Here is an 11,150-nt window from a genome sequence, read left to right on the forward strand (position 1 = left end):
GTGGTCCCAGTTGTTCCTCTTTTATTATATCATGCAGCAAGAAAGTCCAGTAAATAGCGGAGAGGGCGGATTTGAAGCCAGGCCAAACTGGGCTTCAATCTCAGAATAGAAACTCGCTGATGCTCCGACACCATTTTCAGTCAAGTCATTCAATTCCCCCAACTCTGCTCAGAGAGTTAAATGAGGTGATTCACATGAAGCCAAACTCTTGACACAGTGGACATACTCAATGACTAATTGCCAACCACAACTCAGCTTTACCCATTTCTAATCTGTAACATCTGTTCTTTCTATAATTTGGAGTTTCCTTTTGCCCCACTGATCTTTGAGTTCCCTTGGCCTCACCGTCGTTCAGCACCAAGGAAGCGTTTTCTAAACTTATATTGCTCTGTATTCTAGCTGCCAAGGGCTGTAAAAAGCCCCGCTCCCCAGCTTTCTCTCCCTGATGCTGTTTAGCACCTGTGTAAACCTGTGCAGCTGCGCATAGCTATGTATAAATGTTTGCCTATGTGCTTCTACCGTATTTATTATGTGGCTCTGTGTCCAGCCAATTACTCCACTACATTGTGAGCTCCCCGAGGGCCAAAGATCAGACTTTCTACTTTTGCAACAATTCCCTATTTCCTTTTGAGAACAGATTTCCAGAAGGCTGAGACGTAAACACATGCTATTGGTTTAACAAGATGTCAATGACAAGTTCTCAAACATCGTGTTCTTATGTAGAACTTTATCCAAAACAGTTTTAGTAATAACAAGTGTTTTATAGAAATATTCAAGGCTGGGGGCCTTCAGTTAGTGACTTTTCATATTCAAAAAAAAATCTCTCTTTTTAGAGAAATAAATCAACAACAAAGAAAAGTTGCTACCGTCCATGGAGCACTGGGCCATCTTTGACTTGGTCTGTTAAGTGACTGGTGTGTGGGTCAAGAGGGTATCATGGGATGCCTACCAGGAATAATAACATGCTTAGGGCAGTGTAGTCAGCTAGGTAGTGCATTTCATACTCAGTAGGTGCTGGCGAGGTAATAGATGTACTAGGAGCTTGGCTTGTCTTCTCCAGCCTTTTCAGTCCTCCAGAGAGGTAGGTGTAATGTTTCTCCCTAGTTTTCATACAGGGAAGTTGGGAAAGGGTTTTTTTGTTTTTTTTTTTTTTTTTCAGGACACACTTAACAAGATCTGCAACCAGGTTCAATGCCACCCTGTGTTAGCTATGCTGCCTTCCACTAAATGAAGGGGTTTTCCAGATGAGCCCTAAAGATAATTGTGACCATCCCCTCCCCCTCCCCCACACAGCATAGCCCCTCCTGCTTGTCTTCAAAGAAAAGGAAATTCTGTTAGTGCAAGGAATGTGCTTAGTGGAGATAAATAAAATCAACTGCATGGGGTCTTGGGTGGTTTATAAGAAAATCTGAAAAAAAAAAGGAAGGAAGAAAGAAAAGAGAAAGAAAAGAAAATGTCTCCGTGGTGTTTTGCTTTCCTTGTTTGCTCCTGTTCTCCAAAACCTCGGTGAAGCATTCACTTCGTGACAGTAAAGCCTCTGGCCGGTGTTTCCGGTTCAGAGAGACGCCGTTAGGACTAAGTCTCACTGCAGTTCATGAGATCAGGCAGCACCCTGCTTTTGCTTTCTTTCCTTGGAGCGCCCTGCTTTCCTCCCTCAGCTATATTCTTTTGGCTTGAGTCACAGGCAAGCGTCTTCCAGGGGTGGGAACTGAGCCCTGTCTGGGAAGGCTGGTTCTGGACAAGCTGGAGCTGCAGGCAGCTGGCGCTCTGGCAGCCTCACAAGTCTTCCTGCTCCGTTTGGAGCACATGGCCCCTGGCCTGCACGTAAAGCATGCTCGCGCAGTAAAAGCCTCGACTTGGTTCTTCCAACTATGAGATTCTGGGAGTCTCTCAGCGCTGAGTTGAAGAGGATCCAAGAGCCTTCCCCATGGAGTCAGGATTAGGCTGTAGTTAATCTTGTACAGCGTTCTTACATTTGTTCAGCTTTACCGCAGGGGTACCGAGACCGAGAGCTTTCAAGTCACGGCAACACACTATGTAATATGCTGGGGGAGCTTGGAGGGCTCTGGTGACAATTCAGTTTCAGGTTTCTTTAATGTCTGAGTTCTAGAAAGGAAGGGTCGTATTGCAGGCTCAGCTGCAATTCTGTGTTCTTAAAAATGACCTCCCAAATTGGGTAACCTTTTGAGATGCTTAAAACCTGGTTCTGTCCTTGGTCAAGTGACTTTCTGAGCAGTAGCTCCATCTACTGTATGGATTCTATACCATGTTTGACTGGAGCATTCCTATTTATAAGAGATGAAAGCCTCTGAATGTTACATATGTGAAAGAGTGTATTTAGTGGAAGCTTTTTATTTGAATGTATATGTTGGAAGAATTTTTCTTGTGGTCGCTAATACTCATTACTCATGCCTCTTCAGTAAGATCTACTATTAGGGCATTGTAAGAAAGGACTTACTAAGGTTAAATAACTCACTCCAGGCTTCAATTAGTAAGGGTCAAGGGCTGGATTTGAACCCGAGGAACCTAGATTCTAGGTCTTCTGCCTTTAGCTACACTAGAATGCTGCTATGAAATAGGGGCTTCTGTTTTTATCTCATCTCTTGGGATGTGGATGTTCCTTTTATTCAGTTCACTACTAAATTACTTTTGGGCAGAAATTTTGTCTCTCTGTTGTCCATTAACCACAGTGAGTTTGTGTGTGTTTAATGTAGGAGAGCGAAACGAGAGCGTCTGTGAGGTGTATTCTGAGAAAAACCCTGAGAGGAAAAGGATGGTTTGCCCCTTGATACCTCTGCAGGAACATCTCTCTCCTTGTCACAGAGGATGCTCTACTGAATACTACATCACAGTGAGTACTCAGCGTAGTATAATATAGCAGGGTATGGTAAGTATAGGGTCAAATTTCCAGCTAGAACTGGCTACCATTTGCTATAAGCCAGTGGTTTTAATCATTGACAAAGTTAAATTTAATCATCTCCTTTTGTATTCCTTATGATGACTGTATGTTTTGTTTACATCAAAAGAAACCCCAGGCGGCATTACAGAAGAGAATGGTAAAGTTTTGTGAGTCACATTATGAGCTATTCAATAAATAAACAGACTGCAGTTCAGCCTAGTGTTGTTTATGTTTTCAGTATATTGTTCTATAAAAAATGTAGCTTAAATAAATAAGTCAAAGTTGTTTGTTTAGACACATCTAAACCCTTGCTCCCATGTGAGGAGTGAAATGCAGCTGCTTCTTTCCATGCCTCCACTGAGGTTTCATCCACGGGCAGCACCGCCGTATGTCTAAGATGTCAGGAAACACGCGTGTGCTGTTCTCAGACCACCTGAGCATTGTAAATGACTGACTTCAGAAGCTATGTCATAGGTAGGAAGCACAAAACTGGGTGAGTGTGGGTAAGTCATGCCACTGTCTGTGACAGTAGCTCTCCTAAACACCGAAGAGTTTATGGAGACGAATGTCTGTGTCATTTCCTCCCAGTCCCTGTGCAGTGCAAATCACTTTTGGTGGGCATACCAACATTTTCTGCACCATTTGTGCCTTGATCTTCTTATCTAAGTATCTGGGAAAGCTTCCAGCTGATTGTTGAGCAGCTTCAGCTGGAAGATCCGCTGTGCCTCAAGTCTGGTGCGTACAGCTGTTAAATCATTCCCTTGTTCCTAAAGCCTGTCCTGTGATTGGTGTTCTGTAAGGCCACTGTTATATGTCATCCCTGTGGACATCCCGTTCCATCTGAAAACACCAGAACTCTTCAACCTTCTCCTTTGTCTCTTCAATATCAACCATAAGAAGATAAATAGCAGATCAGTAAAAGTTGAGGGATGAGCTACGAGATACTTGATCAGTATTCTTTGAATGCACAAAGTCCTGTTACAGATTAGAGAAGACCAGGGACACACAGTGAGTAAATATAAAGAGACTCTGATAGGATCCCAGAAGAAGAAGTCACAAAATCTCTAGTTTTGTCAGCAGTAATGAGCTGATGCTGATGCGGTTCTGAGCATGTAAACTGCCAAGATTAGGAGAAGCTGGGAATGTAAATGGATAATGGAGTATGCATTATCTTAGCAACATTTCTATAAATAATTAAATGTTGTTCCCAAATAAAACCTAAAATCCCAAACCTAAAGCATGGCTTACCACGGCCTATGTAATGCTTCTGAATCTGTCTCGAAATAACCCTCAGGAAGCATGGTGGTTTGAATGAGAATGGCCCCCATAGGCTCATGTGTTTGAATGCTTGGTCCCCAGTTAGTAGAGCTGCTTGAGAAGGAATAGGAGGTGTTGCCTTGTTGGAGGAGGTGTGCCACTGAGAGTGGACTTTGATTTCAAAAGTCCACACCAAGCCCAGTCTCCCTCTCTCTGCCTGCGTCTCAGGATGTAAAGCTCTTAGATACTGCCCCAACACCATGCCTGCCTGTATGTGGCCATGCTTCCTGATATGGTGATGATGGGTTAAACCCAATTCAATGCTTCCTTTTGTAAGAGTTGCCTTGGCCATGGTGTCTCTTCACAGCATCAGAACACGACTAAGACAAGAAAGTTCTGAAATCTATACACTTGGTAATTTCTGGGGAGACTCTGATTTAACAGGTCTGCCATTGAGCCAGGGAGCTGCACAACTGTCATATGCCACAGGTCACCATGATACTTCAGATGTTGAAAAAAATCACTTGTTTGTGGGAAAAATAAGACCTACCTGTGGCATTTTCCCTGGGTAAACTTTTATAAACTTTTTTTTTGAGGATTCTCATGCAGCCTAGGCTGGCCTTCAACTCATCATGTAGCTGAGGATGACCTGGGACTTTTGATCTGTCTGCCTTCATCTCTACGGATCTGGGATTTTAGGAGCTCAACACCATGCTTCGTTTGTCAATGCTGAGGATTCAGACTAGTGCTAGGCAAGCACTCTGCTAACTAACCAACAGCCATAGTTCCTGTGTAAACTTTTAAGCTTTTCATGAGACTCAAGGATCCTAATAGACTGGCAGAGTTGTATTTTACAATTATAATTAAGAATGTGCTACACAATTAGACATGAATAATCTTGAGCATAAGAAATCTAAGACATGAATAATCCTGAGCATAAGAAATCTAAGTGATATTTTAAATAAGCTTTTCATGCAAAGAACTGAATGACACTTGTATATTTTATTTTTTGGGAAAAGTATTTTATTGTGGTAAAAGTATATTATGGCCATTTTAAGTATACACTTTATTGGCCCTTGTTCCATTCACAATACTGTTAGATTTTTCCTGTTTCCTGAACCTTTTTTTTTACACCTTAATAGAAACTCTGTACTATTACTCCTCATTTATTTGCTTCCTGTTTTGAACAACCTCTCATCTACTGTCTTTCTCCATGAAATCACCTCTGTACATTTCAGAAAGTGGAATAATGCAATGCTTGTTCTTTTGTGTCTTGCTTCACATGCACAGCTTTGATTGTAACTGACTTGGGCGGTAAGAGAATGAAGAAAGGATAAACCCACAGACACATGTAAGGAAAAGTTGGGCTTATGTGGTATGTGGGCTCTGATGGGTATGCATCAGAAACCGGGAAACTCAGAGCGTATATTTTATATATCTGAATCAAGAAGGCAGATTTGCTGTATACAATTAAACAAGGAGGTGGGTTTACCTGATCTTGGAAGGAGGTCTCTGTGGGGAGCAGTTGCAGACTTTAGTCATCCTGGAAAACTGTGTCTGATACTGATACTGTCTGTATAGCCTCTCAGCATTTCTACTGAGAGCAGGGAAAGCCTTGCTATTCCCATGGGTCTGAGATGCTGGGTCCTTGGCATGGCTGTGATCATGTCTTCATCTGCTCCCCACAGCGTCTGGCTTATTTCAATCATCCCAGTGCTGTAAAGTTCATCTGTACCATGCTATACATCAGTATTTCATTTGCTAGTTAGGGCTGAATAATAAATAATCCATTATATCGGAAGCATTTTGCTTGTCCACTCATCTGCTCATGGTCTCTAGAGTTGTTTTTAATCCCTCGGGACTTTTGAGATGAACTTGAGGAAATGGAGTTACAAGGGGGGAATTTCAGGACCAGATTGTGGGCTCACTCAGTAAAGAGAGTGGCTGAGTGGTCACACATTCACGTCAGAGAAGATGCTTCAAGTTCCTCACATGGGAGGAGCCTGCTGAGACAACCTAGATATGAGAAAGGAGGTTTTGGAAAAGTTGGTGTAAGTTTGGAACTGCCTAATTTACCAGTGGAGCTACCTACCACCCTTATGATCCAGACAGGCACTTGAGACTTAGCACTGTGTCGATCACCAATGCACTGTTATTGTTCTGGTGAGAAAGAGATGAGAAAAAGGAGGCCAGGTCTGTCTGGACAGCTGACTCACCACATGTCTTTAAGGCTTTCTGTTGTCTGAGATAAGCTGCTTGAAGCTTCTGACTATGGAGTTTGGGCAGTGGGCAAGCTTGGCCTCATGTGTTGATCGAAGTTTCTGTCCCACCCGGTCCTACAGCCGTTCAGCCCCAAAGAAACACACAGAGGTCTACATTAAATATAAATTGCTTGGTCTAGTAACTCAGGCTTCTTATTAATTAATTTTTACATCTTACATCTTAACCCATAATTCTTTTCTGTGTTAGCCAGGTGGCTTGTGAGGCATTCTCATCTTGCTTGCTCTGTGTCTGACCTCCTTCCTCTGTGTCGACTGCAGACTGAATCTTTCCTCTTCTCAGAAGTCTCCTGTTTTCATGCACTTCCTCTATTTCCTGTCTGGCTACTGGTCAATCAACATTTTATTAAACAAGTACAAGAAACAAATCTTTACAGGGTAAAATCATTGTCCTACAACACTTGCCCCCCCCGCCCTTATATCCTTCTGGAGTCTTTAATGGAGTTGAAGAATAGATAGCTAAAGTTTTCCTTAGTTGTAACTGTAATTCTTACTTGATACTTGTTTTGTTATATGTAATTTTACTATGTTAAAGTTAAAACCTTCCCTTTTATGTAAACAGAAAATGGAAGTGATGTGGGATTGCCCTCTGTATTCTGTGAATACCATTTGTGAATAAAGAAACTGCCTTGGTCTGTTGATAGGTCAGGGTAGAGCTAGGTGGGTAAACTAAACTGAATGCTGAGAGAAAGGAGGTAGAGTCAACGAGAAGCCATGGAGCCACAGACAGAGACAGATACACTGGAACCCGGCTGGTAGGCCACGAGCCTTATGGTAAAATATAAAATACTGGAAATAGGTTAACACTAGGTGTAAGAGCTAGCTAGCAATACACTTAAGTGATTGGCCGAGCAGTGATTTTTTTTAAATAATTTAGTTTCTGGGTAATTATATCTGGAGTCTGGGTGGCTGGGAAAACAAATAAGTGGCCTTTTACTACATTCATAATCTAGTTTCATTCAATAGAAATGACACAGTTTGGCCAATTCCTTCATTCCAGGTTCTTGCAAGCTTTAGGGGTGACCTTTGGACCTTACTCTTTTTTTTCCCAGGGTGCTGGACCAAACACCAACATACCGTGATACTCTTTGGGCCTCTGCACTCCAGTCTGAAGCCTTGCTTATAAACTTCTCTGGCGAACTGGACATGCTAAACACAACAACTCCAATGTCAGCGATCCCAGACATTGGCACACTCCCTGTGACTTGTGCTGAGGTGTCATGACCTCTGTCAGAGGTTTTCAGTCGTTTCTAAGTAAGCTGCCAAGCAGATACTGGTCATGGGAGTACCCCGTGGACAGAAATATCTCTCCATTTCTCCTTTCCAGTCAGAGAGAAGCATCTGCAGCTTGCTCCCACTCAGCTGAGGAATACTCTCCAGACTGCTGGATATCACGTTTCAGGTCCAGGTGAAACAAGACATCTGTCAACAGCTTTCCAGGATACACCTTCTTTTCTTTGCTAATACAGTTCCAGAAGTGGGTTCCGCAAGGCTCTGAAGATAGACCCCTCCATGGATGACGGATGCTTCCTTCTGATCACATTTGAGCATGTCGGTATCAAGGTCCTGGCACCAGGGCATTTTGTTGAACCACATCCATAGTCAGTGCTTTCCCCAGAAATGTTTGTTCTCTAGAATGGACAGGGCTACCCTGAGCCCAGTTCTGAGGGAGCGAACTCAAGCTCAAGGTGTTAGTGGGATTGGTTTCTCCTAAGACCCCTTTTCTGGCCAGGGTAATTTCTCCTCTGATACTTGGACCAGGGAATTTTTTCACATCTCTATTTTGCCTTCCATTTGCTTGAAGTGAAAATTTAACCACGACATGTATCCAGAGGATTAACATATGGTTGTCTTATATTTGTAAGTTTCTTTTGGGGCTGAAACACTCCAAAGTTATTGCCATAAATGGTAAAGCAAGAAAAGGTACCCCAACAACTTATCAGATGAAGGGGAAAGGTTTTTAAAATGTACTGTCAGTAGAAGTTCTGAATTAGACCATGCGTGTATGTATCTGTGAATTTATGTGTGCCTGAAGCTGATTACTGAGGTCTGTAAACACCCAGAGCTTCAGATAGGGGGCAGGGCCTCTTCGGAGTCCCTGAAATGGATGGAAAACATATAAATGTACATATTCTTGGAGGTTCACAATGAGGATGGGGAATAAAAAAGGCATTAGGAAACACTGACATAGAAAATTTGGGGGAAATGATAGTGTAATTTTATATGACTTAAAATCGCATTTTAGATAAAATAACCAAAACATGGAAGCACTCTGGCATGATCCTCCGATCACTGCTAGTGAGAGCTTGTTTATTTGTTTATTTTCTTCTCGTAGAGAATTGGGAAAGTCTTAGAAGGCAGTAAACTCTCCCTGAAAGGATGACCCAAACTGAAGCCTCCATTCTGGGGTAAGCCATTTACTCATCAGTATTCACAAAACACTCACTATGGGGCAGGCAAAGCAGTTCTAGGATTTTGGATTACAGTAGTGAACAAAAATGACAAGCATTTGCCTCTAATTGCATTAATATTAAAAAGAACTGCACCTCATCTTAGAGTGTGAGATGAAAACAGAGCAGAAAGCAGGAAGAGAGTGCAGGAAAGGAAGGAGGACCTGCCATCTGGGGTAGGAGATGGTTGCTGTAAACAGGGTGAAAGTAACCCTCATTGCAGGGGTGAGGTTTGAGTGATGATGCCAAGGAGGGCAGGAGTTAGCTGAGAGCAAGAACACTGCAATCAGAGAAAACAGAGCGAAGGTCTTTGGGTAGCAGTGAAAGCCTTCCATTAGGGACAGATCAGGTTCTGAGCTACGAGAAGAGTGGAAAGGAAGCCAGGGAAGAAACCGTGGTGGTAAGGGAAGAGCAGTTACTGCAAGGCCGGCAGCTTTCTGGATGTGGTGGGGACGCTTGCAGGTGGCTTTGTTTTGTTTAATTTCGCTTAATTTTGTTCAGATCCACAAGCATAAACTTTCATTTGCCCTTGTCAGTCCTGACAAGTCAGCACAAAATCTGAAAGGCCCGAGGGAATCTGATGAACAAAATGAACACAGGAAACCAGGATGAGGAGTAGTTAGCTTTCCATACTCATGGGGCAGATGCAATCACTGTCTGTGCACGGTCAGCCTCAGGTAACATCTCTATGTGAAGCTGGGTGGGGAGGGAGGTAGAGGCAGGAATCTGGGAGAAGTGGGGGGGAAAGGAAGGAACATGATCAAAATATATTGCATGATTTTTTTCCTCAATAAAAACAGAACCTCAAAGTGTTCAAGAGGGAAAAAAGCATACACAGCGTGTTCTCTTCCAAAAGAGCAATGAAGGTGCATACCAACAAGTATGGAAAAAAACATACAAAGGTATTTAGACAAATTAAAGCATTTGTTCAAATAATTCTTTGTTTCATTAGGGTATCAAATTCGAACTATGAAAAAAAACACAAAAGACAAGAAAGTCCTTGTGGATTGCCTCTGCCTTAAAGAAGCAATATGGTCCCTTGAAGCAGTAAATTGAATTCAAAACTCTTGGTAGTGCTTATGTTGAGGTTATGGTATAGGAAGGAGATGACCCTGACATTTGGGAGGGAACCAAGCATCTCTTTGACTGGGAAGCTAGTTTCCCTCAGCCAGGAGAACTTGCAATGGCCTCCTCTGAGGTAACTGTCCTGCAGAATTTGAAACAGAAACAATAGACCTTGTGTTTCATGGATTCCTTTTAAGAGTTATTACAGCAAGTATTAGGGGAAAACCCTGGACGACAAAAGACAAGTAGGTTCCTACTGTAGGAATTCAGGTGAGTGAGAGAGAGTTCTAGATGTGGTGCACACACCTTTAATCCCTGCACTCTTGAGGCAGGTGGGTCTCTGTGAGTCCAAGGCCAGTAACTCTACATAGTTCCGGATCAGCTGGGGTTACTTAGTGAAAGTTTTTTCAAAAAAGAATATAAAATAAAATAAAATAAATCAGGAGATAGAGGACAGAAACGAGGACCATATTGTAAGGACACTGTGAAGATTTATTAGAGTCTTGATACAGTCTGACACTGATGTCAGCATATTATCCCAATTGGTTGTGAAAGAAGGAGTTGAGAATGACTCCAAGGTTTTTGCCTGAGCACCTAAGGATGGATTTATTCCCACTCGAGAGGGAGAAGGCTGTGGGTGGATCAGCTCCTGGTGAAAGGGCTGATCAGTTTGAGATCTGTTAAGTTTGAGGGGTGAGACAGCCACATGGAGGAGGCCGTTGGCTCTACAAACCTGGAATTTTGGAGAAATCTCTTCTGGAGTTATACATTCGGATGTCATCAGCATAGAAAGGCAAGAGGCTTGATGAGATTACCAGGAAGTGGGGGTAACTAAAGAAAGAAAAAATTCAAGGTCTGAGCCTTGGGGATCTTTAACACGGAATCATATGGAGAAGTTGGCACCCATATCACAAAGACATGGGTAGGAAGGAAGAGCCAGAGTGCAAAGTCTTGATGGAACCAGATCACAAGGATTGAGAGTGTGATCCATTGGTTGGAAGGATGAGCCAGAGTGCAAGGACATGGCAGAATAATTTCAGGGACAGCCAATGAACACCACATGCAGGGTTGACTGGCAAATCAAGGAATGTTGACAGAGATTTCTGTCCTGCCCAGTCCCTCAGCCATTCAGTCCCAAACACACAGAGGCCTACATTAATTATAAACTGGTTGGCCTATTAGCTTAGACTTCTTTTTAAC

Source organism: Myodes glareolus, chromosome 1 (genome assembly GCF_982192425.1).
Source record: "Myodes glareolus chromosome 1, mMyoGla1.1, whole genome shotgun sequence".
Taxonomy (NCBI): Eukaryota; Metazoa; Chordata; class Mammalia; order Rodentia; family Cricetidae; genus Myodes; species Myodes glareolus.